This window comes from Eumetopias jubatus, unplaced genomic scaffold (genome assembly GCF_037043125.1).
Source record: "Eumetopias jubatus isolate StellerSeaLion01/CBP00866 unplaced genomic scaffold, mEumJub1_p1.0 scaffold_8, whole genome shotgun sequence".
Taxonomy (NCBI): Eukaryota; Metazoa; Chordata; class Mammalia; order Carnivora; family Otariidae; genus Eumetopias; species Eumetopias jubatus.
In genome coordinates this window covers 37,096,878-37,122,856 of record NW_028274814.1, presented here as the reverse complement: position 1 = coordinate 37,122,856, position 25,979 = coordinate 37,096,878, and the positions used below count along the sequence as shown (strand labels likewise).

The 25,979-nt window shown below is 44.6% G+C and overlaps 1 protein-coding gene across 2 annotated transcripts in view; it reads right to left on the bottom strand.

Moving 5' to 3' along the window:
• MICAL3 (microtubule associated monooxygenase, calponin and LIM domain containing 3) overlaps positions 1-24,681 on the bottom strand; it is a 200,348-nt gene extending 175,667 nt beyond the window's left edge. For both annotated transcript variants that reach the window (XM_028121095.2, XM_028121097.2), the window contains exon 1: positions 24,606-24,681. The gene's annotated coding sequence lies outside the window, so the exon portion shown is untranslated. The remainder of the gene's footprint in view (positions 1-24,605) is intronic.
• Between the last annotated feature and the right edge of the window lie 1,298 nt (positions 24,682-25,979).

Below are 25,979 nucleotides of genomic sequence, written 5' to 3'. Positions count from 1 at the left end.
AACAAATAAGACAATCTGCTACTGCAATAAACGGGACACGGTTCTGATTGCAGAAGCTTCTTTATCTGACTCCCAAAGGGAGCCCCCCACCTTTTGGGGACTGGGGTGGAGAATGGAGACCCTTGAGGTGTGGGTCCCATGGTTGGTTAATTGCTCACTGAAGGATGGACTGAAAGACAGGTTTAGAACTTGGTACCAACTCCCAACTTGTATTCGACAACAGAAGAGGGGCCACTGAAGGAGAACCAGTCCCCCCTCTTCTTGCCTGTCTGAGAAAAGTAGGTGTCAGAGGCAGCTGAAAATGGCATGCAGAATGAAGGCAGGCAGAGGCAGAGACATCCATCGAGAGGAACCAAAGACTCTGTGTCAAAGCGTTCACTCAGACCACTGCCACTCCTCAAACTGAGGACAGTTGCTTAGAGTGTTTATCCACAGTCTGTGCCACCATGCCAGGAGGGGGGTTGGGAAAGATGATCCAGTTACTTTCCGTATGTTCATCCTGGCAGCCTAAGCAGCAGCAGAAGGCAAACCCAGGGCAGAGAAGTGGACCAAAGGAAAGTCTGATTAATAATTATACTCTGAGTTTACAGAGCGCTTCTTTCTTTCCTGAAGAACTTGAAGTGCTTTGGAGACATTACTTCACTAGACCCTTCAGGTTCTTTATTTAAACATTTTCACAGGCAAGTCATAGACAGGATCCAGTACATGGGAAAGTTAAGATGTTAAATCCACCCTAACAGATTAAGAAAAGCACACATACCCACACCAATTTGCCCCAGGGAAGTCTGAAGAAAGGGGACTAGCAGCGCCTTCTCATAGCTATTCTGGTGAGTAGCAAAGGCTGCTTCTCAAATACGATTCTGAGAGCTTAGAAAAAAGTGAGTATCCCAAAGGTCCTTAAAAAGTGTCTAGAATCCCACAGAAGAGAGAAGAGAATAATAGTCCTGCCTCATTCTCCTCACAGTATAGAAAAGAGAGCCAAAGTTGCCTTAAATTGTTTATTAGACAAGTCAAAAAAGGGAGGGAGGGAAGATGAGAGAAAAAGAGAAAGAAAGAAAAAAAGCAAATGTATTTTGCCAGGATCAAAGAAGTTTCCATTTTTATCTCAAGAGAGGGATACTGGGTGGGTCCATTAGGCCTGTCTATTGCAGACCAACCAAAACCGTAGATCACAGGATAAATCACCACTCATTTTTTTCCTTTCTTACTCCTTAAAAAAAAAAAAAAAAAGTACATATGTTTCTAAAGAATACCCAGTCATTTAAGCATTTACTGTGAAACTACTAAATACCAGGCATTGTATTGGGTCTAACTGAGTATAGAATGTGAACAGAGTACTATGTCTCCTGTGCACCAGAAATGGAAAAACAGTGGTGGACATAACCATCAGAATAAAAGTGTCAGCACATAGACAAGAAAGTTTATACTTATGAACTGTAAAAAAAGTCTGTGGTGGAAAAGAATAGAATGTAAGAGAGAATAACAGAAGGGACCTCCTTGGCTGAGGTGGTCAGGAAAGGCCTTGGTAATGAAGTATTATCCTGCCCACGCCTAGAAGGATGGTGCTAAGTGAAGGTAGGAGCTTTCTCTAGGGGCAGAAGGAAGCACATGTGCAAGGCTGTCTGGTGATAACAGACTTGGGCCTTCTAAGAACCAAGGCCAGTGAGCTTAGAGTTCACTGGGAGAGGAAGAAGAGGTTGGCAGGGCAAATGTGGCCGGCCATACCACGCAAGGCCAAGCTAGGCTTCCTGAGGAATCTGCATGTAAGGACCATGTTTTTTTCCCTATGTCCTTCATAGCTACCAGCCTTCCTCATGGCAGACACTAAGAAAATACATGCTTAATTCAGCAAATCGAAGATAAACCAGTGACCATTTAACAAGCAATGCAATGACTTAAAATCTTGGCCCTCAAGAATCCTATAATCTGGTTTGTAGAAAAAAGAAACCAGACCACCCCTTCGCCCTAAACGACAAATGTTCTTGAGATAAGAAAAATATCCTAAGGCAATATCTGATTAAATGCCAAATGAAACATTCAAGTCATATACAGTTCACTGGAAGGGGGAATAATTTTAGGCTATTGTGACAACAGGTTTCCCAGAGAGAGTGGGACTCCAAGTAGAAACTGAAGTCTGGGGAGTATTTAACTAAGCCACCTGCAGAGGATACTCTAGGCATAGGGGACAGTGTAAATGGAGGTACAGAAGTAGAAACGAGCAAAGTCCATTTGGGAGAAATAAGCACACAGGGACAGCTGAGCCCACCCTGAAACACACAGCAGTCCACCACACAGGCTGTTCCAGGCCGGCTCACCCCAACCTCAGGGCCTTGCTTGGAGACAAGAGGAAGATTCCCACAGGCCAGGGCCCCGGGCTGGTCTCCTCCCTGGCATACTCTGAGGGAGCAGGAAAAAGAAAGTGAGTGAAACTGTCTGCCCCAAGGGAAGGACAGGCAGAGAGCTATGGATCCCATTCACTGGGATAAAAAAATTAAATGCCAAGAAAGGCAAGGGGAAAAAAATCCAAGTTGTTGTGGTATTATGCAACTGAAATTCCATGCATAAGCCAGGAAACTCAAAGGTCACAGTTCCCACAGCAACTGTAACCTGAACCATCAGCGCATGTAGTCTTTGGCACTGCCAGACCCAAAGCAACCTACCATGCTCAGCGCCAGGCAGCCCATGCGCTGCCAGCACATACCTGCAGCCCAGCCGCCCTGTGGCCCCGCCCCTTAGCGCCAGGGAGGCCGTGCCGGGGCACTGCTCCTAGCTTACCTGGGCTGCCCACATCAGGCTGCACTGGGCCCTGGGCCATTCTCTGCAGTCTGATTCTTTTGGGCAGAGCTTTGCCCTGACTCCATGCCTACTTAACTAAGGGTCTTTAATCCTAACTCTTGTGTTGTGTTATTTTAAAAAGAAGAAGGGAAGTGTATGCAGGTGGGAGGGAGGGAGGGGTGCTACTACCTGCTTCTCTTGCATGTTGTGGCATCCCAACACTTGCAAAGCCTCACCTTATGGGAAACAGGGCAGGGCGTGGGGGAGGAGATGGAGGGGTGGCAAGAGATGTTGGGTTTCAAAGGACATCTATCAAAAAAGTGAAAAGACAACCCACAGAATGGGAGATTTCTGCAAATCATATATCTGATAAGGGACTTATTTCTAGGGAATATGTAACTGAGCCCATGTTCCTTCCCAAGAGTGGACAGGACACAGGTAGGGTCATCCAGACCCTGCACTCATCCTGAGGCCTGTATGTTGTGATGGTGGAGGATGGGGCAAGAACCCCCTTCCACCTTCATCCCCCAGCCTGGGGTGGCAGTTAAGGCTGTGGTGCAAGGAAGACCAACAGGCACCTGGCTTAGAAATGGATGATCATGGGCCTTTCTATTTTTTTTTATTTTTTAAAGATTTTATTTATTTATTTGACAGAGACACAGCAAGAGGGAACACAAGCAGGGGGAGTGGGAGAGGGAGAAGCAGGCTTCCCGCAGAGCAGGGAGATGGATGCGGATCCCAGGACCCCGGGATCATGACCTGAGCCGAAGGCAGATGCTTAAGACTGACCGCCTCAGGCGCCCCAACCATGGGCCTTTTTAAAAGACAAATTGCCTGAGGCCCTCCTCCTCACTGTTCAATCATCACAACAAAAAAGACTCATCTAAAAAACGTTATATCCTGGAAATCTTACCTCCCTCTGGGCCATGGCTTATGTGCATAACTGAAATTACAGGCTTGTGGCAAAAAACGACTTTCCTGTTACTTTGGCTGCCAAGGTGGACAGAGACAAGGGAAGCAATACAGTAGTCAAGAAAAAGCCCAGCTCCTGAGAGCTGTGTGACCAAGACGGGCTGATCCACACTGAGCAGCTGTTGGGCCGTGAGTATGTCCCTTGATGATGCTGATAAACTACCCTGCATGATCGCCAGGACAACTGAGGAAGTATAATTAAGAGCCTACACTACAGGGCCTAAAACACAGGAGGTGCTCAATAGACAGGAACTATGGAGATTGTTATTTCTTTTCACACTTCATGTTTTACCAAAATTACTGCTATCCAACCTGACGGCTCACTTCATTTACAAAAGCTGGGTCCAAACTAATGCTTTGGTCCATTTCACAGCAACAGCAATGACAAACAATAGCAGCTATCGCTGAATGTGTGCTTACCATGTGATGAGCACTGTTTTGTATGCTGCCCTTTGAACTTCACACAGGACTTCATTTAATCCTCACAGAACCCCGTGAGATAGGTACTAATATACATAATATACACATTTGATAGGTGAAGAGATATCTAGTAATGTACTCAAGGTCACATAGTTCTAAGTAGTAGAAGATGGAACTTAACCCAGGCAGTCCAACTTTAGAGTCCTCATACTTAACCACATCATGTCCATCTTCAAAGTATCTGCCCTCACCAAGAATAAAGTAGGCAAAGAGGCCGAAGTGTCACAGGTTCCAAAAACATTCCAAGAGTGACTTCTCTGAAAGAACTGTCAGTCTCGGGTTAACCCTGTGATCGCAAAACCATATGGCATGGTTCTATGGAAGACAAAGGCCAGAGCAATCCAAGATGGCATCATTACCCACTCTCATGCACTTGATCCCAGGCAGCCCAATTCAAAGTGGGAATATGGGACCATGCTTCATTTCAAAATTGCACTTGCTAACGGCACCCAAGCATTTTGACACCTCATGGGTAACAAGAAATGAACAAGTCTACGAATCTTTAAATTGCCTTATACCCTAATTGATTCACTTCCTATTTCATAAATCCCCATTACTTTCTTGCAGCTGAAAAAACAGAACTTCTCAAATCTTCTCCACTTTTCCTGATTATTAATCAGGTTTCCTCTCCCTCTCACATTTTTGTTCTTATGTTCCACACGCTCCCAGCCCCCAGCTGCATGATTTATACCTACTTGTCCAGATTACATTCAAAGGAAAAAACTCCACACATTCATTTATCCCAACTTAGAAATGGAAATACCTGATAAAGAGAGCTAAAGGCATACAGAACAAATGAGGCCCTGAAATACCACATTTGCAAGTAATCGCAAGTATGTCCCCCAAAATGGACCCCAGCATTCCTACTAGTAGGAATGTGATCTTAGACAAGAAACAGCCTCTGCTGCATACCCCCTGAGCTTGCTCCCTCATTGACAGGAAATAGTATTTACCCTCCTAGAGGTGCTAGATGGCTCAGAGGAGGTAGCAACTAAAACAGCCAAGAGAACACATATTATTATGTAAGTAAAATGTCTTCTTTTTAGTCCTGTCTGAACAATATAGGGAGAAGGTAGACCACTAAAATACTTTGTAGGGATCCAGGTAGGAGGTAGTTTAAGTATTTCACTCTGGTAACTTATCTACACAACCCAGATGGATTTCTTGTTATTAAATTCCTTGCCTTATAGAGTAAATATAGCCAAAAATCTTGTTAGATAACACAAAGGAGTTAAGATTACAATAGGAAATGACCCTGCTCCATTTTCTTGGCCTGTGCTTAAATACAACCTCAATACCCTTGTGTCCAACCCCCAACTATTCCCAGAAGCCTGGCCCCAATGGGTTCAGCAGTCATCAGCCTATGGTTGTATTTTTACCAGCGACATGGTGACTAAAATGCTATAAAGAACCTATATAGGGTGCCTGGGTGGCTCAGATGCTTGAGCGTCTGCCTTAGGCTCAGGTCATGATCTCAGGGTCCTGGAATCGAGTCCCACATCGGGCTCCTTGCTTAGCAGGGAGCCTGCTTCTCCCTCTGCTTGCCACTCCCCCTGCTTGTACTCTCCCTCTCTCTCTCTCTGGCAAATAAATAAATAAAATCTAAAAAAAAAAAAAAAGGAAAAAAGAAACAAGAGCCTATATGCCTTAGTCTTTGCTTTCAGAGGATTTTCAAGTTTCTAAAAGCTAAAACAGGGGCACCTGGGTAGCTTAGTTGGCTAAGCCGCCAACTCTTGACTTCGGCTCAGGTCAAAATCTCAGGGTTGTGAGATGGAGCCCCTCATGGGGCTCCCCACTGAGCATGGAGCCTGCTTAGGATTCTCTCTCCCTCTCTTTCTGCCCCTCCCCCCGATCGTGGGCACGCACACTCTCTCTCCCTCTCTTGCTCTCTCTCTCAAATAAATAAATCTTTAAAAAAATAAATAAATACAAGCTAAAACAAGCTCACCAACATAAGAAGTTGCAAGTATTAAAGTTATCAGACTGGCTGTAACTATTCAACCCTAGAGACTTGTTAAATATAACAGAAATACCTGAAAGCATTGAAATCTGTCATGTAAATCTGGGTTTACTCAAGACCTGAGGACAAATCTGATTCATCAAAATTAATCAAACTTTTATGCTCCAAAGCAAAAAGGATACCATCAAGAAACTGAAAAGACAACCCATAGAATGGGGTAAAATATTTGCAAATCATGTATCTGATGAGGAACTTTACCTAGAATATATAAAGGACTCTTACAACTCAGTAATAAAAAGTAACCCCAATTTTTAAGTGGGCAAAGGATTTGAATAGATATTTCTCCAAAGAAGATGTACAAATGGCCAATAAGCACATGAAAAGATGCTCAACATCATTAACCACTAGGGAAATGCAAATCAAAACCACAATGAAATACTGCTTTGCATCCACTAGGATGGCTACAATCAAAAAGACAGATAACAGCAAGTGGTGGTGAGATGTGGAGAGACTGGAACCCTCATACATTTCTGGTGGGAATGCAAAATAGTGCGGCTACATTGGCAAACAGGTAGGCACTTCCTCAAAATGTTAAACAGAGAGTTACCATCTGATCCAGCAATTTCACTCCCAGGTATAGAAATACACAAGAGAAATGAAAACATATGTCCACACAAAAACTTGTACATGAATGTTCATAGCAACATTACTCAAAATAGCCCAAAGCAGAACTGTTGAATGGATAAATGGAGTATATCCATAAAATGGAACATTTGGCCATAAAAAGGAATGAAGTTCTCATGCATGCTACAACATGGATGAACTTTAAAACAGTCTGCTAAATGAAAGAAGCTAGTCACAAAAGACCACATATTGTATGATTCCATTTATATGAAATATCCAGAATAACAAATTTAGAGACAGAAGACTAGTGGCTGCCTAGGGGGGGAGGGGCGCTGGTGAGAAGTAAAGAGTCAGTGCTATGAGTATAGGACCTCTCTTGGGGATGACAAAAATGTTCTAACATTGACTGGAGTGATGCTTGTAAACTCTTTTGAATACACTAAGAACCAGTGAATTGTACAATCTGAATGAATGAATTGTATGATATGTGAATTATATAATAAAGTTGTTAAAAAAAAGAAAAAACCCAACTGAGAGCAGTAACCATGCCATTGTATTTTCCTACACAAGGGCCTGGCACACAGTAGGTGAGATGTGTGATTTAACCAACTCAATAAATGTTGGTTAAATAAAGAAAATAGAAATGTTGAGTCTTTCACCAAAGATTTCATTAGAGGAATTCGCCACTGCATTCAGTGACTTCAGTGAGACAAGTCCCAGCCTGGAGGAGACAGGAGCCCCTCTGTAGCACCTTCTCCCAGCCTAGCACACTCCCTACGCATTAGGCTGATATTCTCAGTCTAAAGTTTTTTCTAAACCTGGATTTTAAGAGGCTTTGCTGGTCAATATAAAAAGCCAACAAATATTTCTGAAAGCACATAATGTGAGCTCCTGGTCAGGTGCTATGAGGAACGGGAGGGAAGTCTGGGATGTGGTCCCTCTCTAGCAGCCTGGTTAGAGGCAGAGCTGGCATTCACGAAATAAGCAGAGACTCCAGGGCAGTGGATGAAGGGGATAAATCAGGAAATAGAGACAGTAAAAGTCTTTAGTCAAAAGTAGGATATTCTTCTGGGGTCCCCCAAGTACAATTACTGCAAAACTACTATCATGCCTTGTCCATATGGCCTTCCCCATCCTACAATCAGAATTAATTGCTTCCTCCACAGCATTTTGTTTAAAGCCACCTTATATTATATTCCATTGTACGTGTTTCTGCCTTACTCACCCCCTCTCCCCCTATGCAATACATTCCTGGTGGGTAAGGACAGTGTTAACAGTTTTGTCTCCTTGAAAACCATTAGCACCAAGTCCTGCATACAGTAAGCGGATAATTCATATTTGTCAACCTTAAGTATTTACTTCACAAAAAATATTATTAATGCCTCTTTTCTTATTTCTTAAACCACATTAGTCGGCCAAAGTGATGTTGGCATCTGAGTTACCAAACAGCCTAAAAGCAGAATCCTTAGATTGTTACCACGACTTTCACATGATCTACAGCAAGCACCCACACAATATGGTCCACGCCCACCTTTCTTTCCAGAACTCCCCCCTCCTTCTTTCTTATCATTATGCTTCAGTCCAACGGCCTGTCCTGTCTGCTCCTCAACCCCGCAAACCTCCTGCAGGCCTAAACTGTTCACTGTTCACTCCCCATTCGCTAGCGGTCTGTGCTTAACTTTCGTATCCTTTTTCCTGGGAGGCCTTACCCACCTCCCCACTCCAGCCCAGATGAAGTACTCTGTCCCACACTTTCCCTGGACCCTGCACTGATCCTTCCTGCAGGCCCCTCATACACTATACTTGTTTGGCTGTCTCTCCCACTAAACTGTGAACTCCATGAAGGCAGTGTTTGTTTAACTCATGGGGGGGTGGTGCTGGTAAATGCTTAACTGCCTATTCTCCAAAAACATGCTCATGTCTTTACAGGTATATTTATGTGTACATATACTTACATTTATAATAAATAGTACTGATATAAAAAATGTGTAGCATACAACAGCAATAAAATATACAGAATAGCAATAAATATGTAGTAATATCTAATAAAGTATATGGTAATAAAACATATAATACTCTCTACTGTAAATTCCATATAGCCAATTGATTCTCACAGAATGCTGTCACAGATTTTTGCCTAACTCATACCTATAGACAACTCATGAATTCAATTGATAAATAAGTGAATGTTGATATTTTCATTTACTTTAAGGAGTAAAATAAAACTGGAACAAGAAAAATGTATGTATATCAAACAGGATATGAGCAACTTCTTTGCTGAACTGGACCCTAGCTTTCAAACACTAGATGAATATTTCATCAATCCGTTGTGCTAATTCACAACATAATGGCTATAGACATGAAACACTAAGTTTGGGGGCACCTGGCTGGCTCAGTCGGTAGAGCATGGAACTCTTGATCTTGAGGTTGTGAGTTCGAGCCCCACACTAGGTGTAGAGATGACTTAAAAATAAAATCTTAGGGAAAAAAAAAAACAACACTAGGTTTGAACTGCAACTGTTAACATTTCTCCACTTTCTTAGGCAATGAACAAAATAATAAATCAGGCCCTGATTTTTAGTGCTGTTCGTTTCCATGGTATAAATACTCTCATCATGGCCAATTTCAAGCTACCAATTTGACACCTCTGAGCATGGACACAGAGCTGGGAAGAAATGCAGCATAGCTCACTCTTACTTAGTATCTCCACCATATGGGTACAAGAGACACAGAGCATTGTTTATGCTAAAATAATGAGGAAGTGATGAATTTTCAGTATTATGCTTGTTTTTAATATAATTATTTAATTCTAAGTGTACAGAATTAATTTTTAATAATGGCTGTACTTATCAACCAACCTGCAAAATTCCTGAAAATTTAACAAGGTAAAGACAAGCCATGATTTACTTCTATATTCCCAGTGTTTAGTACACAAAAGGTGCTCATGCATATTTGTGAAAAAGCATAATTCTGTAGTTACTTCACTCCTAAGAGTCTGCTCTTCTAGAGGGAATCAAGACTTTCCTATAACAAGATTTTAGTATATCTGGGAATTTTGAATGCTAGAAAGAATAGGACAATCTTCCACGTAACATATTATCTTTCAAAGAAGGGGCTCTTTTAATACTTAGTAGAGCTCAGATGTAAGACTTTTTTGATAAGTTCTCCCTGAAATTTCTTCCACAAAACACTTAGGCACTGGGAAGTTAATTTTAAATCCTTTAACAGTCTGATTTGGTTTAGCACCCTGGGTGGCATTATTCACAAGGTGTTCCTTAAACCTCATGAGTTCTGGCTCCTACTCTGGAAAAAACAGAGCCCAACAAGTATCTCCAGGCCCCAGAAGGTACTACGCTAGCATTGAGAACTGCTGGGAGCTTACTCACCAACTCCCTGGATCTCTTTTTAGCTCAGCTTGAGTCCTCCTAATGCTTTTTCTTTTTACATCACTGTTGTTACCCTCCCTTGAAGTTTCTTTCTCTGGTCTTCCCACCTCTCCGTGGTTCCCTGTAGATCGTTTCGCCAAAGCTGGTTTTGGTCCCTGGCTTCTCATCATCCTCCCCACTCAAAATCAGCTGTCTCTTGTCACTAATGACTCCTAGATCTACACCAGACTATCTGAATACTCATCTCTACTTTCTATTTTCATGGCAAACAAACCCTAAAGTACTTCCCCCAGCTATCAGCAACTGCAGCATCCTTCAGATCATACCAGTATCTCTGTGCCTTTGACACTACAAGCCTGTCACAGCTACTAGAGGAGTGCTGGAGACAGACTCTACTGCACAGCCAGGATTTGGTGGACCTTTATCTTCTGTAGACTGAAAAACATGAACAAAGCCAGGAGTGAGGTTTCATTTTCCCAAGTATAAAATAAAGCTGAATTTGCTTTTTCAGACCATGCGTGCTGCTCTGCTCCCCAGACAGCAGCTAACAGGAGCCCTCCTTTCCCCTCGGCTGTCATCTTCATCCCGTCACAAGCAGTAACGTGCCCAAGATCCATACACATCTCCTTGGTCTATCCCCCTTTTCCCGTTTCTGGTCATCAGTCTGTCTTCATTACCCACCAGGGGAAGTTATCCCAAACTGCCTGCCCATGGGCCCACTCCACCTCCAGCCCATCTTCCCCAAGTACTCTGCACAGAGTGCCGCTACCCTATTTAAGGACCTAAAGCTCCCTATCAAAATCTAAGAGAATATTCCTCTTCCTAGGAGATAAACGCTTAAGTATTTAGTGGTCAAGGAATGCAATATCTTTAATTCATATGGAGAGAAAGAAAAAATATGAAAAGCAAATGGTGCAAAATGAAAACAACTGGTGGTTCCGGGTAAGTAAGAGTTCCTTATACTATTCCTGCACTTTTCTGAAATTGTAGCAAAACAAAGTTACAAAAAAAACCCTACGCCTCTCATCTTAACATCAAAGTTTGACAATGAACAGCCCCTTCTCACTAAGCACTTCAGTCCAGCTGGTGATGGTCACATCTTTATCTAGTATCTTGTTTTTGTTCCCCTTCTCTACACCTAGACTCAGGATTTCCCCTGCTCCTCCCTAACAACCAGTTTCCTTCACTGACTCACTTCTTCCAGGGGTGCTGAGGAAGGAAAAGAACTAACATTTACTGCTACCAGCCAGGCCAGTATCGTGCTTGGCATTTACTGTATATTCTTTCATGTAATTCTGCTAACAACTCTGCAAGGGAAGCGAGAGCTCAAGCCTTGGAGAGATTAAGACCCTGTGGTCCAAGATTACAGAGTGCAGAGCTGGAATGGGATCCCAGGTTGGCCTCTGTTGTCCACAGCGCTGCCCACACCTCACTACTCCCCTTTCCAGACCAACCACAGCCTCTTCATTTGCTCAACATGTACTTACTGCCTGCTTCATGCCAGGCCCTGTTCTAAATGCTAGGGATACAATAGAGGACAAAACAGATAAAGCCCTGTGACGTCACGCAGCTTCCATTTGACAATAAAAATTGTATTCATCACACTCCTATAGTGCTTACTCCATGTCAGGTGTTAGGCTAAGCATTTAATAAATATTAATTCGTTTGATCCTCATAAAAATTCTACGAGTTAGGTATTTTTCTTACAAAGGAGGAAACTGAGACTAAAAGGGTTCCATAATCTACCCAAGTTCATATAAAGTAGTAAGTGGTGAAGCCGAGACTTATACTCAGGTTGTCTGGCTCCAGAGCCCAGGCTACTATGCCTCTCAATAAATGTTAAGTAAAACATGCTGGAGGGTGGTTTAAGTACCCTGGAAAAAGGGAAAAAGTAAAGCAGGATGAAAGGAATTCAGAATACTGAGGGACACATTGAAATTTTAGACTGGGTGGCTCGAGTAGCTTTCATAAAGACGGTAACATTTGAGCAAAGGCATGCAGAGCCTAAGGAGGTCAACAGTGCACATCGTAGGGAAGACTGCGTCACGGAGACCGAACAGTCCGTGGAAAGGTCTGAGGCAGGGCATGCCTGGGATGTCCAAGGAACAGCAAAGCAGCCAGAGAAGCTAGAGCACAGGGAGCAAGGGGAAGAGTAACCGCTCCCTTCTGAGCAGCAGAATACATGGTTTACATTGGATTCTCTGTATTTGCTGGGTGTTCACTAACTACTCTTTTACTATTTATCTTGACTCCCCAGATGAACTGTGAACTCTAAGAACACAGGTCTTAGAGTGGCTTCTACACTCTTTGTATGTCCCTAGCACTTTTAAGTTAATGTTTACTGAATCTGTCTGCCTTGCCTTTGTGGATTCCATAAACTACAAAGAAGACAAGCAGACCCTGTGAGGGCAGCTTCGGACATCTCTGACCATCAGTCCTCCTACACTATCGGTGAACAGTAACCTCTATCTGTGTTAGGGGTGCTCCTATGAAAATGTCAGTATGTAAATGGTACTCGTAGTTTGTTTCCAAGCACACCTGCAAATGTTATACTCAAATTTCATCTCCAGGATGTCCCTTTAAAGATTTTATTCATTTATTTGGGAGCGAGAGAGAGCACAAGCAGGGGGAGGGGCAGAGGGAGAGGGAGAAGCAGACTCCCCACTGAGCAGGGAGCCTGTGGGGCTTGATCCCAGGACCCTGAGATCATAACCTGAGCCAAAGGCAGACGCTTAACTGACTGAGCCACCCAAGTGCCCCTTGAGGATGGCTGATAGCCAACATCTCTCTACTTTACAAACGGCAAGCAAAACTGTGACACAGAACCATTAAGTGATTCACCTGAGCTCACTGCACAACAGCTGAGTCAAGGTTTTCTTACGTAGACTGGGAGATCAGGGGGTGCTGAGGCACCTGGCACCTTTATCCTCCTTTGTGACCCCGCCCCCCAATGGCCAGCACAGGGCCTCGCAGACCTAAGACTCTGAGGACTCCTGACTCTCAGATTTCAGATGTCCTGGATCACAAGAATGGGCTCTTTGAAGGTCAGTAATGACTGAACACCGTGAAGGGTCCCAATCACATCCACACTGGCAAAGACCAAGCATTTAGTTAAGTCATACAAAACTTAGGTAAATGGAATGAGACACCCATGTTACACAATGATAAAAGCCTTCCCTTTATTCCTTTCTAATCAGGTGCAGAATTTCCAGATTCCTTTTCCCATAGTTCCCATGGAACTCAACAAGCTATCACTACTCATAAGAACTAAAGTGTATACATCAAACATTCCCCTATTTCTGGTTTCAGTCTATAAAGGAAGCAGAAAGAAAATCCCCTTTTGCTCTAAGTCAGAAACGGTAGTAGAGCTTTTCCTCCCATTTTATTTCCAAAATAAATGACTCCAATTTAATTCCATTTTATTTTCCAGATCAAGCCTGGAACAAATCTACCCTAGAAGAATCATGTTCCATGGGCTGAGGAGCAATAGAGGAGAAGAAAGCCAAAAGAAAGTGTTTGTAACCATGAGAGCTTGGGTGCTGTGGTCACTGTGTTCCAGTTAGGAGATAAACTGTCTCCTGAGGGCATCAGGAGATGGCAGGGGCTACAGGGAAAGTAAAAGGCATGCCTGCCCTAGGGCAGCTTAGCAGCTCAAGAGAACAAGTGATCCTTCAGCCCTGGGACTGCTTCTCCTTTTGGAGAAGCCCAGTGACCAGCCCAAGCATGAGTCCTAGAGAACTGCCACTGCTGGGAGTGTGGGTCCCCAAAGCCAAGCAGGTAGCTGCCTGTGTCTGCACCTGTTAGAGGGAATAATAGCATCATCGTTCCTTACATATGGCGGAGAGTCTATGAGTAACGGCTATTAGAGATGCGTTGGCTCCAAAAACCATAATTAGATTGTATCAGTGTTAACTTTCCTGATGTTGATCACCATACTGTGGTTACCTTTTTCTTGATAAATTCATGTTGAAGTATTTAGCGGTAAGAGGGGGCAGGATGTCACCAACTTTTAAATGGGTCAGAAAAAAAATGGGAGGAGAGTGGGGAGAGAATAAAAAAGCAAATGGGGCAGAATGTAAACAATTAATAAAATCTAATTTAATAGACCTAGATAACAGGTACAAGGGAGCTGCTCTTACAACTTCTCTGTGAATGTGAAAGTATATAAAAGGGAAGTTATCCCCCCACAACGGAACTTTATCTGTGCCCCGACAAGCAGGTGGGCAAGCTCTCCCAGTTATAGCAGGAGCCACCTTCCGCCTAAAGCATCCAGAGGCCGAGGCAGCAGAAGCGGCTGGCACAGTGACACCCATGGGGAAACAACTGGAACAAAGGACAATGCTGACAGAAGTTGGGGAGCACGTAAGGCAGCCGCTATCTCTGGGCTCTTCTCTAGCATGAAGTCGTGCTCTCAGGTTTTCCTCCCGAATCAAGTCATATTCTCAGCACATGGAAAACAGAGCCATTTTACCAAAAGGGGGCTGGGAAGGCATGAAACTTGAAGCTTTGGCATCATCTGGGGCTCTTCTCTCCCCTTATCTCTTCTATCTAATCAGTGTCTTCTTTCCAAAATGTCTCTGGCTTCAAGTCCCTTCCTCTCTATTCCCATTGCCAACAACCTGTTCCGGTTCTCTGTCATGTCACACCTGAATTACTACCAATCACTCAGGGTGGGCAAACCATGACTTGTGGGCCAAATCCAACCTGCAAACAAAGAAGGGTTTTACATTTTTAAATGGCTTGGGGGAAAAAACAAAGACTATTTTGAGACATGTGAGAATTATATGAAATTCAAATTTGGAGGGCCATAAATAAAGCTTTGTTGGCACACAGCCATGCCCATTGGTTTACCAATTGTCTGCGGTTGCTTTCCCACTACAATAGCAGCTGAGTGGCTGCATCAGAGACCACATGGCCCCCTGAAACCTAAAATATTTACTTTCTGGCCCATTATGGAGAGAAGTTTGCTGACTCCTCCCACAGGTGGTCTTGCTTGACTTTCATCTTTCCTGCCTCCAGTAGACACAAAATACTGTTTCCATGCTGTTTGTTCCTCTGTGTTCCAACACCTCTGATGAACTCCCTGTTGCCTATAAACTTTACATTGTCCCATGGCATCCATCAGACCAGGTGAATAAACTTGCTTTTAGCAAGAAAAGCCCACAAAGGCCAGGCCTTTGTTCATGCCACTCTCTGCCTTTTAGAAAACTCTTCTTGCCTTCAGCTGCTAAGCCTACCTTTCAAGACTCTGGGAGCATTTCCTGGTTCCCTTTCCTCTGCTTCCACAGCACCCTATACTTACCCTCATCACAGCTCTCACCACACTACACTGAAATCATCTATTTGTGTGTCTGTCTCCCCAGCTACAGTAAGATTCCAAGAGGGCAAGGAACATGTCTTACTCATCTCCAAACACCCAGACAGAACGTGGCACAGCAGTCCAGAAACACTGAACTCAACTGCAACCAGTCAGGCTGGCCTCCTCACTGCCCTGAATGCATCCTGCTCACTCTCAATTCCAAGCTTTGCTCACACCAGCACCTAGACAATCCTACCAATGACCTGGGACACAGTCTACAGGCCCAAGTGAGTCAGGGTGGACTAGTGTTCAAACCCCAGGCTCTTCCTACGTGCTGTGTGCCCTCGGACAAGATACTTCTATCTCGGAGTCCTCATCTATAAAGCAGGGATGATATAGTACCACCTAACTTGCAGGGTGGACGATGCATGCACAGCATCTAAACCAACGCTTGGTATATAATAAATTCTCAAAAGGTAATACAGTTGGCCCTTGAAAAATGGAGGGTTGAGGGTGCTAACCCCCACGCAGTTGAAAATCTGCGTATAACTTTTGACTCCCCCGAAACTTAGCCATTAATGTCCTACTGTTGACCAGGAGTCTTACTGATAAACAGTTCATTAATAAGTATTTTGTATGTCGTATGCATTATGCACTATATTCTTAGAATAAAGTAAGCCAAAGAAAATGTTATGAAGAAAACCATAAGGAAAATACATTTCAGGAAAATACAGTTCAAACCTGTGTTATTCAAGGGTCAACTGTAGTTATTGTCCTTACAACTGGGTCACCTGTCTGTGCCACTTTGGTATTTCATTGCTTTTCTTTCCTCTTTCCCCAAACTTCTTTTACATTTATACTGTATCTTCTGAGGCAGATGCATTCATCAAGAACAGGGTAAGGTCATATATTTCTACAAACCTGTGCCCTGCCCTATTACCCAGTATAGTGCAACACGTGGAGGAAGAGCCCAACAGATGATAAATTAATGAAAAATTTATTCCAGGAAGCTTAAATAGTTGCTAATAAGGAAAAGAATGCAGAGCCAGGGATAAGGCCGAGAGTGATAAGGTAGAGAGCAGAAGTTGAGGGCAAGGGGCATTTGAGGGTACTCTTTTTTTGTTTTTTTAAGATTTTATTTATTTATTGGAGAGAGAGAGGAGAGAGAGCACAAGAGTGGGGGAGGGGCAGAGGGAGAAGCAGACTTCCTGCTGAGCAGGGAGCCCCATGTGCGACTCGATCTGGGGACTCTGGGATCATGACCTGAGCCGAAGGCAGACACTTAACCAACTGAGCCACCCAGGCGCCCTTGAGGGTACTTTTATATTAAGCATGAACCCACACATGCTCTGTCCCTGGAGAAGAAACCCGGTGTCTCAGTATTCTGCTCCAAGTTTCATAAGCAACAGTCACCAACAGTATTAGCTAACATGTAGGGTGCTCAATGGGTACCTGGCAGAATTCTACACACTTACGACCAAATAAAGTAAATAGGATTGTTGTGCCACTGCACAGATGAAGAAACTGAGGTCCAAGGAAGTTAAAGTACACACCCAAAGTCACACACCCTAGTAAGTGGTGCAGAACAGTCTAGTTCCAGTGTTCATGGTTTTTTGTTTGTTTGTTTGTTTTGTTTTTAAGATTTATTTATTTTGAGAGGCGCCTGGGTGGCTCAGTTGTTAAGCATCTGCCTTTGGTTCAGGTCATGATCCCAGGGTCCTGGGATCGAGCCCCACGTCAGGCTCCCTGCTCAGCTGGAAGCCTGCTTTTCCCTCTCCCACGCCCCCTGCTTGTGTTCCCTCTCTTGCTGTGTCTCTCTGTCAAATAAATAAATAAATCTTGGGGGAAAAAAAGATTTATTTGACAGAGAGAGAGAGAACACAAGTAGGCAGAGCGGCAGGAAGAGGGAGAAGGAGAAGCAAGCTCTCCACTGAGCAGAGAGCCCGATGTGGGGCTCAATCCCAGTACCTCAAGACCCCGGGACCATGACCTGAGCCGAAGGCAAACAGTTAACTGACTGAGCAACCCGGGTACCCCTCCAGTGTTCATGTTCTTAACCACTCCACATTTTGGTCTTTTTAATCTAATTTAGCTCTACCAATCGCCAGCTGAGAGGTATCAATCAGGCAAGTCATCTCACCTCACTGAGCCTCATGTTTCCCAACCTGTTAAGTGGGCACCATATACTTAACTGTTGTTAAGGATCAAAGGAGATTATGTCATAAAGTGTTTTTATGAAGTAGACTCCTGATATATTAGTTCCTTTCCCACCTGTCCCATACTTCAACATAAGTTAGGTTTTTAGCCAAAATCCTTGGCCTGCTTTACTCTACTAGCAGGGAACAATCTACACTTCACCCTGCATTTTCTTGCCTATCACCTTTGCCCAATCATTTGGGCCTCATGAAAGCTTGCAGAAATAACCTGGAGACAAGCATGAAAGGGAAGTGCACATGGAGCTGAGTGAGGCAGCACAGACAGAGATGGTCCAGATGAATCCTGGTGCGCAAATGAATACGTACGCATGAGCAAAAGCTGGCCAGCTGGGCACTGCCAGGATGCGCCCTGACTGACACCCATAACAGCATCTGGGTCTGTCTGTCACACCAACGAGCCAGGATGATAGACCTGGGAGCCTGTACAGGCAGAGCCCAGTAACTCCTGTGGCTCTGAGGCTGCACGCATACTGGGGGATGGAGAGGGTCCAGGCAGGTTAAGTGATGCAGTCATTTCCACCAATGGTGGAAGATCAGACTGCCTGAAAAAGTTGTATACAGAAAAAGTAAAATTTTGAATTCCTAGAGAGAGAATCCTGTTGCAAAATTCCTTCACTGTGAAGAATTAAATTTAAAGCCAAGAAGTACAGACACACACTATTATATTTTGGAGATCAATACAATTTCCATACATCAGGTTTGCTTAACGCAAGGGATATCTTTAAACTGATGAACCCTTCTCTGGAGCCACTCACTGGTCATGGACAGAGAGAACTTTTCATTAGCAGCATGTGAAGGAATCCTAAGTGTTATTACCAAACTGAGTCAACTCAGGATTTTCAGGAGACATAAGTAATTTCTATTTGAGTGGACCTGATCATAGTGATCTTGAGGTCTTATAAAAGATTAAAACACAAACTAAAACTATCTCACTAAGCATATCAAACAATAAGAAACCCCATTAGGCCTTTTCCACAATATATCAGCTTTCAAATACAGCACATGACAAGGAGATACGTAAGGAAGATGGAGGAGTAGGAGGGCTGGCAAATACTAATCACTACAAGGCTACCACTGGGTGCCCAGGTCACTGTTGGCATAGTGATGTGGTCCCGAGTTAGAAAGGAGCCATAGTGGTAACATGGTCTGATCTAATTCCCAAAGCACTGGTGAAGCATCTTCATGCCCAGGACTGCTCTCACCCCTGCTAGAACACCTGGAAAGGGCACTGCCCAGCAGTACGCTCCTCTAGCAAGGGATATTGGTCTATTGGAGCACCTGTACCTCCGAGCAAGCAGTGATTAAGCAAGGACAAGCGCACCAAACCCAACAGATCTGCAGCAGTGATGGGTCTGAGGGCAACCTGCAGGAAAGGGAGGTGGCCCCAGCTTTTTCTGCAACCAAGGTGCAGGGCTGGTCTTCAGAGAGGAGCTGTAAAGAGATCCTCTGTTTGCTAAAACAGAAACAATAGACACGGGGTGGGTAAATTTCAGAAATCAATCTTATGTGCACGAAATGAACAAAACTGAATCAAGAAGAAATATTTTGCCAGTAAGTATAAATTTTCTCACCACTCCATGTTCAGGGCTCCCTGGCCAGTGAAGTCACTTATTACACTATGGTTTTCTGGATTTGTGTCAGCCTGCCCTAGAAATATGGTGACCTCTTGTAGCTAGATATTGTTTTAATGCTTGGTACTTGCTTTATTATATAGTACTTACTCAATAAATGCATTCTAAAACCAAGTCCCAGTGTGTGACCTAAAACTTCTTTGTTCCCTGGCTTCCTGAAGGTGGTTGAGGTCCACGGGTTTCTTGGTGCTCCACCCAGCCCACTGAGGTGTACAGTAAATCCTGGGGCTGATTCATGTTGCCGTTTCATGAATTTCTTTCCCCTGCCCAATACTGTCTTTTTCTGCCCCATTTTCTGTTCCTTTTGCTCCCTCAACATTTCACCTTACAATGAGATGATTTAGAGTCATCCAGCCTCGCAACTTACTGGGTTTATGGACCTTACCCTCTCTGGAACAGTTTTCCTATGATAAAATAGGAGTGACAGTACCTACCTGAAGACTAGATAGGATTGTGTATATTAAAGCATTTAGCACAGTATCTGGCCCATAGTAACACTCAGTGACAGCTATTACTACGTAACTATCCACAGGACTCACTTGTCTAAAGATGCTTAAAATGCCAAAGGCAGAAGGTTGAGTTTTTTTCCCCCTTCCTCGGCAAGTCTGGTTTTAAGAAAAACCTGTTTGGAAACAAACTGACACACGTCCTTGTCACTAGTCACAATACTTCCCTTTTCCTTTTTCACAGGGAAATAAATGACCCTGACCAGTTATGCCAAAATGGGTAAAAGGTTCTGTTCCAAATATGGTTAGGACCCCAGACTAGTTTAATTAAGTAAGAAAATGAAATTAAAATCATCCATAAAGTAGTTGAGCTAGGGCAATGAGAGGGTTTGCTCAAGTTCTAGGTCTTGGGAATCAGCAACCCATGCCAAGCAAAAAGGTAGAGGAGGGAAAGGAAAGGGTTCCTTTCTGGGAGCAGCGCTATAATCAATACTCTTTCTATATCCCATAGTCCAGCCCCTGGGTCCCTGAAAACTCTTTACACTGTCCCAGGTATCTCTTTTTGGAAGCCCACCTAGGCCCCTCTAAATGCTTCAGAATTACCTTCTCTGACTCTGCCCCAATTTTAAAGGAATATACCAGTTAACCTAAATGCATCTCTCCTATAGCATTTCAGATTGATAACTTAAAAGTAAACGGGGGTTAAATGTGAAAATGGAGGGGAGGTTGTAAGAGAGGAAAGGTGGCCTTCAGGATGGAGAAACTCTTTTAGGTGCAAGTCTACCCAAGTCAGCTGCCCTTAACTGGTCCATGAGAGCACAAATCTGGAACCAAATGCCTAAGCCTGAAGTCCATCTCCACCACTTTCTAAGTGAGACACTCAGTAAGTCACTGCTCCTTGTGCCTTGGCTTCCCCATGTAGAAAGGAGGGATCCAAACAGCACCTACCCTCTAGGGCTATTGTGAGGACTGAATGAGTTCATCCATGCAGAGCCTGTACACAGTCAATTGTCTCTAAGTGTCTGAGGCCGCTACCCGTGCTAACGTCATTATCATCATGATGCTACTTTCCCCGCTTCTTTTCCTTTTCCACTCACAAACCCAACAATTCTCAATCAAAGGCAGCTTTGGTGGTGGAGGTGGGTGAAACGAGGGGGGGAAGACAGGGAGGAGTGCAGTTGGGACCTTCAGAAGTCAGCATTTTGTAGGCTGGGAGCAGTCTGTGCTGAAGGTTTGTTGTGGTAACCCAGAGGGGCTACAGAAGCTAGAAGTATTGCCTACTCTTGATCCTCCCTTTGGATGATTACTCTGCTCCTCCTCTCTTCTCAAGCTCTAACACTGACATAGGGAAGACCTCCCCAAACTGAGGTTTCCTCCATACTTTACTTAAATCAGCAACAGAAAAGAAGCAGGGCAGAAGAGAGGACAAGGCTGGAACCAAACAAAGTTTCACTTTGCCTTTTAGTTATTATTTAAAAGAGTAAAGAAGAGGGGAGCCTGGGTGGCTCAGTTGGTTAAGCGACTGCCTTCGGCTCAGGTCATGATCCTGGAGTCCCGGGATCGAGTCCCACATCGGGCTCCCTGCTCAGCAGGGAGTCTGCTTCTCCCTCTGACCCTCTTCGTCTCATTCTCTCTCTCTCAAATAAATAAAATCTTAAAAAAAAAACAAATATGTATAGAAAAAAAATAAAAGAGTAAAGAAGTCAATAAAAGCTACTAGTTAACCACTTGCTGTCTGTCTCCTTCTGGAGTTAACCAAACCAGATCCTTCATTGGATATACAATCAAATAGATCTCTGTAGACTTATCTAATGCAGAAAGACTCCTTTCCTGGCTTCCATTCACACACTAAGACATGCTCGCTTCTCCCTTCTTGTGATAGATGCTGAGCAGGCCCTGCAAGAGGGGTGCAGGGAGACCCAGTTGTTCTTACCACAGAACTTAATACTTAGCAGAAGCTCCTGCCCTTCTTCTTTTACCTTTCAGCAAGGTACAAAACAACAGTCCTACTTCTCCTCCCTTCTGTAATCTGATTATCACCACTTCCTTTTTTTTTTTCTATAAATTATGGCAGTTTTTTCTGTGAAATTCTGACTCCACAATGACAGTCAATGAATTGTAGGGTTTGGGGTGATAGTTTCCCTGTCCTCCCTCCCCAGCTTCTTGATGATAAACCTTCTTACTCAAAGACAGCTAAAGCCCAAACCATGAAAACAGCAAGTCATGTACAGCTGAGCCCACGAGGGTAGGGATGTTCTATCCACTGATATATCCCAAGCATTACAGAGCCTGACACCCTCCACCATTCCACCCAACTCTACAGGAACAGAGCTGAATTCTGAAAAGTGGAACCGAAGATGGGGGAGGAGATCATGGAAGGAAGGGGAAGTCCACAAAGAGTTTAGGTAAATTTCCAAACAATATCCCCATCATTCCCATAACTTACTGTATTATTTGTAGAAGTTAAAGACTGAAAAGGAATCAGAATTTCAACTTTGTCATCTAAAGGAGAAACTGAGAGCCTTACTACACAGATTTTAGCCCAGTGCTGCTGTGTCTCCAGGTTTACAATTTCAACCCACAGCCTAAGTTTAAAAAGCCTGGGTGCTAAAGATATCCCCTGGGTTAGAAAAATCACAAATTTCCTGTCCACACACCACCTTGATTCTCTCTGTCCTTATTCTCACCTTCTGGTCTTATTAAATACTTCATACTCTCCAAATATACATGCTTTTCCAGCTCTGATTATTTTTTCTAAAGTAATGACCCTCCACCTGGCTGAAAGAATGCTTCTGGCTCGAGAAAAAGTCCAGGGTGTGAAAACTTTATGTCAATGAAAAATAAAGCCCTAGTACAATCACAGCTCATCAGGCCCCACGGAGGCACCAGCAACAGGAGTTAGGGACTGACATCTGCTCTTTAGTCACCACTAAAGCTTGGGAGTTAAGAGCACACACTTCGAAATCTGACAGCCCAGGTATGAATGCCAGTCCTGCTCTCACTTCTTCGACCTAGGATCCCACCAAACCCTAGTTTCTTGTCTGTAAAACTGGATAGGAACCAGGTCCACATTCCTAAAGATTCTTTGCAAGAGAAATACTCAAACCATGTTTTTCCTATAATTCTGGAATTAACTGAAGTTATTTAATATGCTATCAAAAAAGTTCAAAAATGTTTAAAACATGGAGCACAATAAGAATTCACTTAGGGCTAAAACAACCTGAGCCAAATTTCTGACCTGAGAGTACATTTGACAATCAAATACAGAATTTATAATATCCTCTTAAAGGCTCTTTACAGATGTGCTCACGGGAGAAAGCAACCACAATAATGAACTGGCATCTGCATGGCCAGGTAATGAGAGAGCAAAGCCTTCCTGCTGGCAGCAGCAACGCAAAATAAGATCTCTTTCTCACTATAAAACCCAGCTCATTCTCATCCTTGGGGTACAAGTCATCCTTCTAAATGACTGTCTACATAGCAAACTGTCAGATGGGACCAAATAGACACCGATGTTCTGATGTTTAAATGCCATTCTCTCCATCTACAACCCACTAAAAAAGAAAAAAGTAATAAGCCTTATTTAAAAAAGACACTTTTCACAATTCTCCGCATTAACGCACTTCAGGTTAACCTTAATTAATGTCTGTGTTAAACAACAACATTAAAAGAACGTAACTGTGATCGGCATGCATTCTTGGAAACGCTTTCCCTGAATTAAACCTTAGAAGAAAACCAACCAAGACAGAGGGCTAATCCATGCCCCCTAATGGGATGAGGCAGAGGCCTTGCCTGAGGGGCCTAACAAACAATTGTGATGACTAGTTTACCATCCAGGCCAGAACCTGCAAAGTCTATCACTACGTCTGGCTTTCTGCTTTCTGCTTAACACAAGGCGAGCCTCGGATGCGTGTAAGGGCTCCTCGAGGTGGTTTTTAAACTTGGAATTTACAGTGCACCACACTGACCTCCAAGCGCACTATCACCTTGTAAGGCATTTAGGCAAGGGGGTGCTGGCTCGTAGGTAAGTGACGTATGGGGCTGCCATCATCTCACCTAGTCCATCACGACCCGAAGAAAATAAAAGCAGAAAGCACTTCATGGTTCTCGTGGCCACCTGCCCAGAGCGACCAACCCACACTCGGCCCCTGCTAGACTCCAGATCAAAGATATCAAGACAGGACTTACCTCCGGAGGCCGGCGCTCGCCTGGCCACGGTGCAACAGAGGAGCCCCATACCCCAGCTCGAGTGCAAGGCCAATGGCCCGAAGGCTGGGCTGGAACGGCAAGGCAGTACGCACCCCATCCCTAGGCCTCCCGACCCGGGTTAAGATAAGAGATCTTCGCCCCCGCCCCCAAAGCTTCCCCAGAACACTCAGTCCCAGCCACTCTCCCTCCCACTCCCACAAGACGATGGAAGCCTCCTCGCTCCTCTGGCCTCCCCCAGTGCCAGCCTCCCCTGGAACTCCGGGGCACGCGCGGCCGCACTTGACCGAACATCCAACTCCTGGAAGTCAAGGACAGGGGCCGGGAGGGCTGGGGGAGCGCGAGGAGGGGCTTCTCCGTCCGCTCCGCCGCCCGGCCAGGGAAAGGGCTCGAAGGGGCCGCCAGAAGGAGGCGCCAAGCGACCACGGCGGGTCCCGAGCCCCCCGGGCTGCCCAAGGGGTAGGTCTTCAGCCACAGGTCCGGTCGCGGCGGTCGCCGGCTCTAAAGCCGCCCCCTGGGGGCCCCGGAAACCCTGCGCTCAGGGCGCGGGTGGGATGCGGCCCCCACGGAACGGTTAGGGACGGTCTAGGTCCCGAAGCCCGGTCCTCACCTCCGCCTCATGCTCGTGTGTCCCCCGGAGCCGGCGTCCCCTGGCCGGCCCGGGCCGCCGAGCCCCGCTCCGGGCCCGCAGCACGGCAGCCCCCGCGCGCCAGCCGCAGCTTCCGCGCGGGCAACAGCAGCCGCGGCAGCTGAAGCAGCGGCGCTGCCGCCGGTGGCTGGGCGGGCACATGGGAGGGCGGGGGCTGCGGCCCTGACCATAGGACCCCAGCCTCGGGGGCGACAGATCTAAGTGCGCCTCTGAAACTGGCACGTGGTTCCCGTCCTCAGGGTTGCTGTTGCTACCTGCAGGCTCAGACTTTGCCAGAATCTTAAGGTTATATGCAAAAGGTAAAGAAATGGGCTGCCGCCACTCCCTTCCTCATCTCTACCCCCCCGCACGGTCCATATGGTACATTCCTCAAAGCTCTGCCCAAGTGAGAAAGGGAGGAGTTGATTGGTTGGGAATCTTGGAAGGGCGCAAGGAACCACACAAAATGGCCAATGGAAAAACACGGTGGGCTTATCAAACCTGCCAGATGGGGAGAAGAGAGGATGCGTTTAAAGGGAACTTGTTTGTTGCCCTCAGAAGCCGTCACAAAACAAAACCATAATTTTCTTCCTCATCTTATCCAGCGGGAAACAAAGAGATTAGGGGCTCCTCAAATTTTGGGGTTAGAGAGCTAAACAAGATATGGAGAGAATTGAACCAGATATATATGTGTGACTTTGGGTAAGTTACTCTGTATCTCTCGGCCTCAGTTTCCTCATCTAATCCGATGACAATATTGGACTAGAAGTGATCTCTGATGGTCCTTTTCATATTTTGTGATCCTATAAACTTTTGCGTGAGATTAGCAATATTTACATATATTTTTCAATTTTCGGCATGCTTCTCCATCTTAAAGAACGTTGGTTGAAAGTAGACTTTCTGACACCAAATTCTTTGTACAGACAATATAAACCCCATCTTTTGTAAAGACAAATTCAATATTCTTTGTAATATCCTCTCTTAAAGCAAAGCATTCTTCTTATGTGTGGAGAGCACCCCAGCTCTCTACTCCCCCCCAACAAATATCTCATAATTTCTACTCTTCTAAGAGTCACCTTTGCTTCTTCCTTCTCTCTTCCTCCACAGTATCAAAGTTTCAATTCATGATTGCTACACCTGTTGAACCTCCGGAATCCCTGCCTTTAGCAACAAAGCTCACTGGGCAGTCCTCATTAGAATTTTAGTATATGTGCTGCGGAGGCGAGCACTGGGCAGTCCTCATTAGAGTCCCTGAAGTACTATCTGAAGTATCTGGCATACCATTCACTATTCATGGCCAATTATGCTTTTAGTCACACTACATGTCAAATTCAAGACTTTGAAAACATCCCTTGG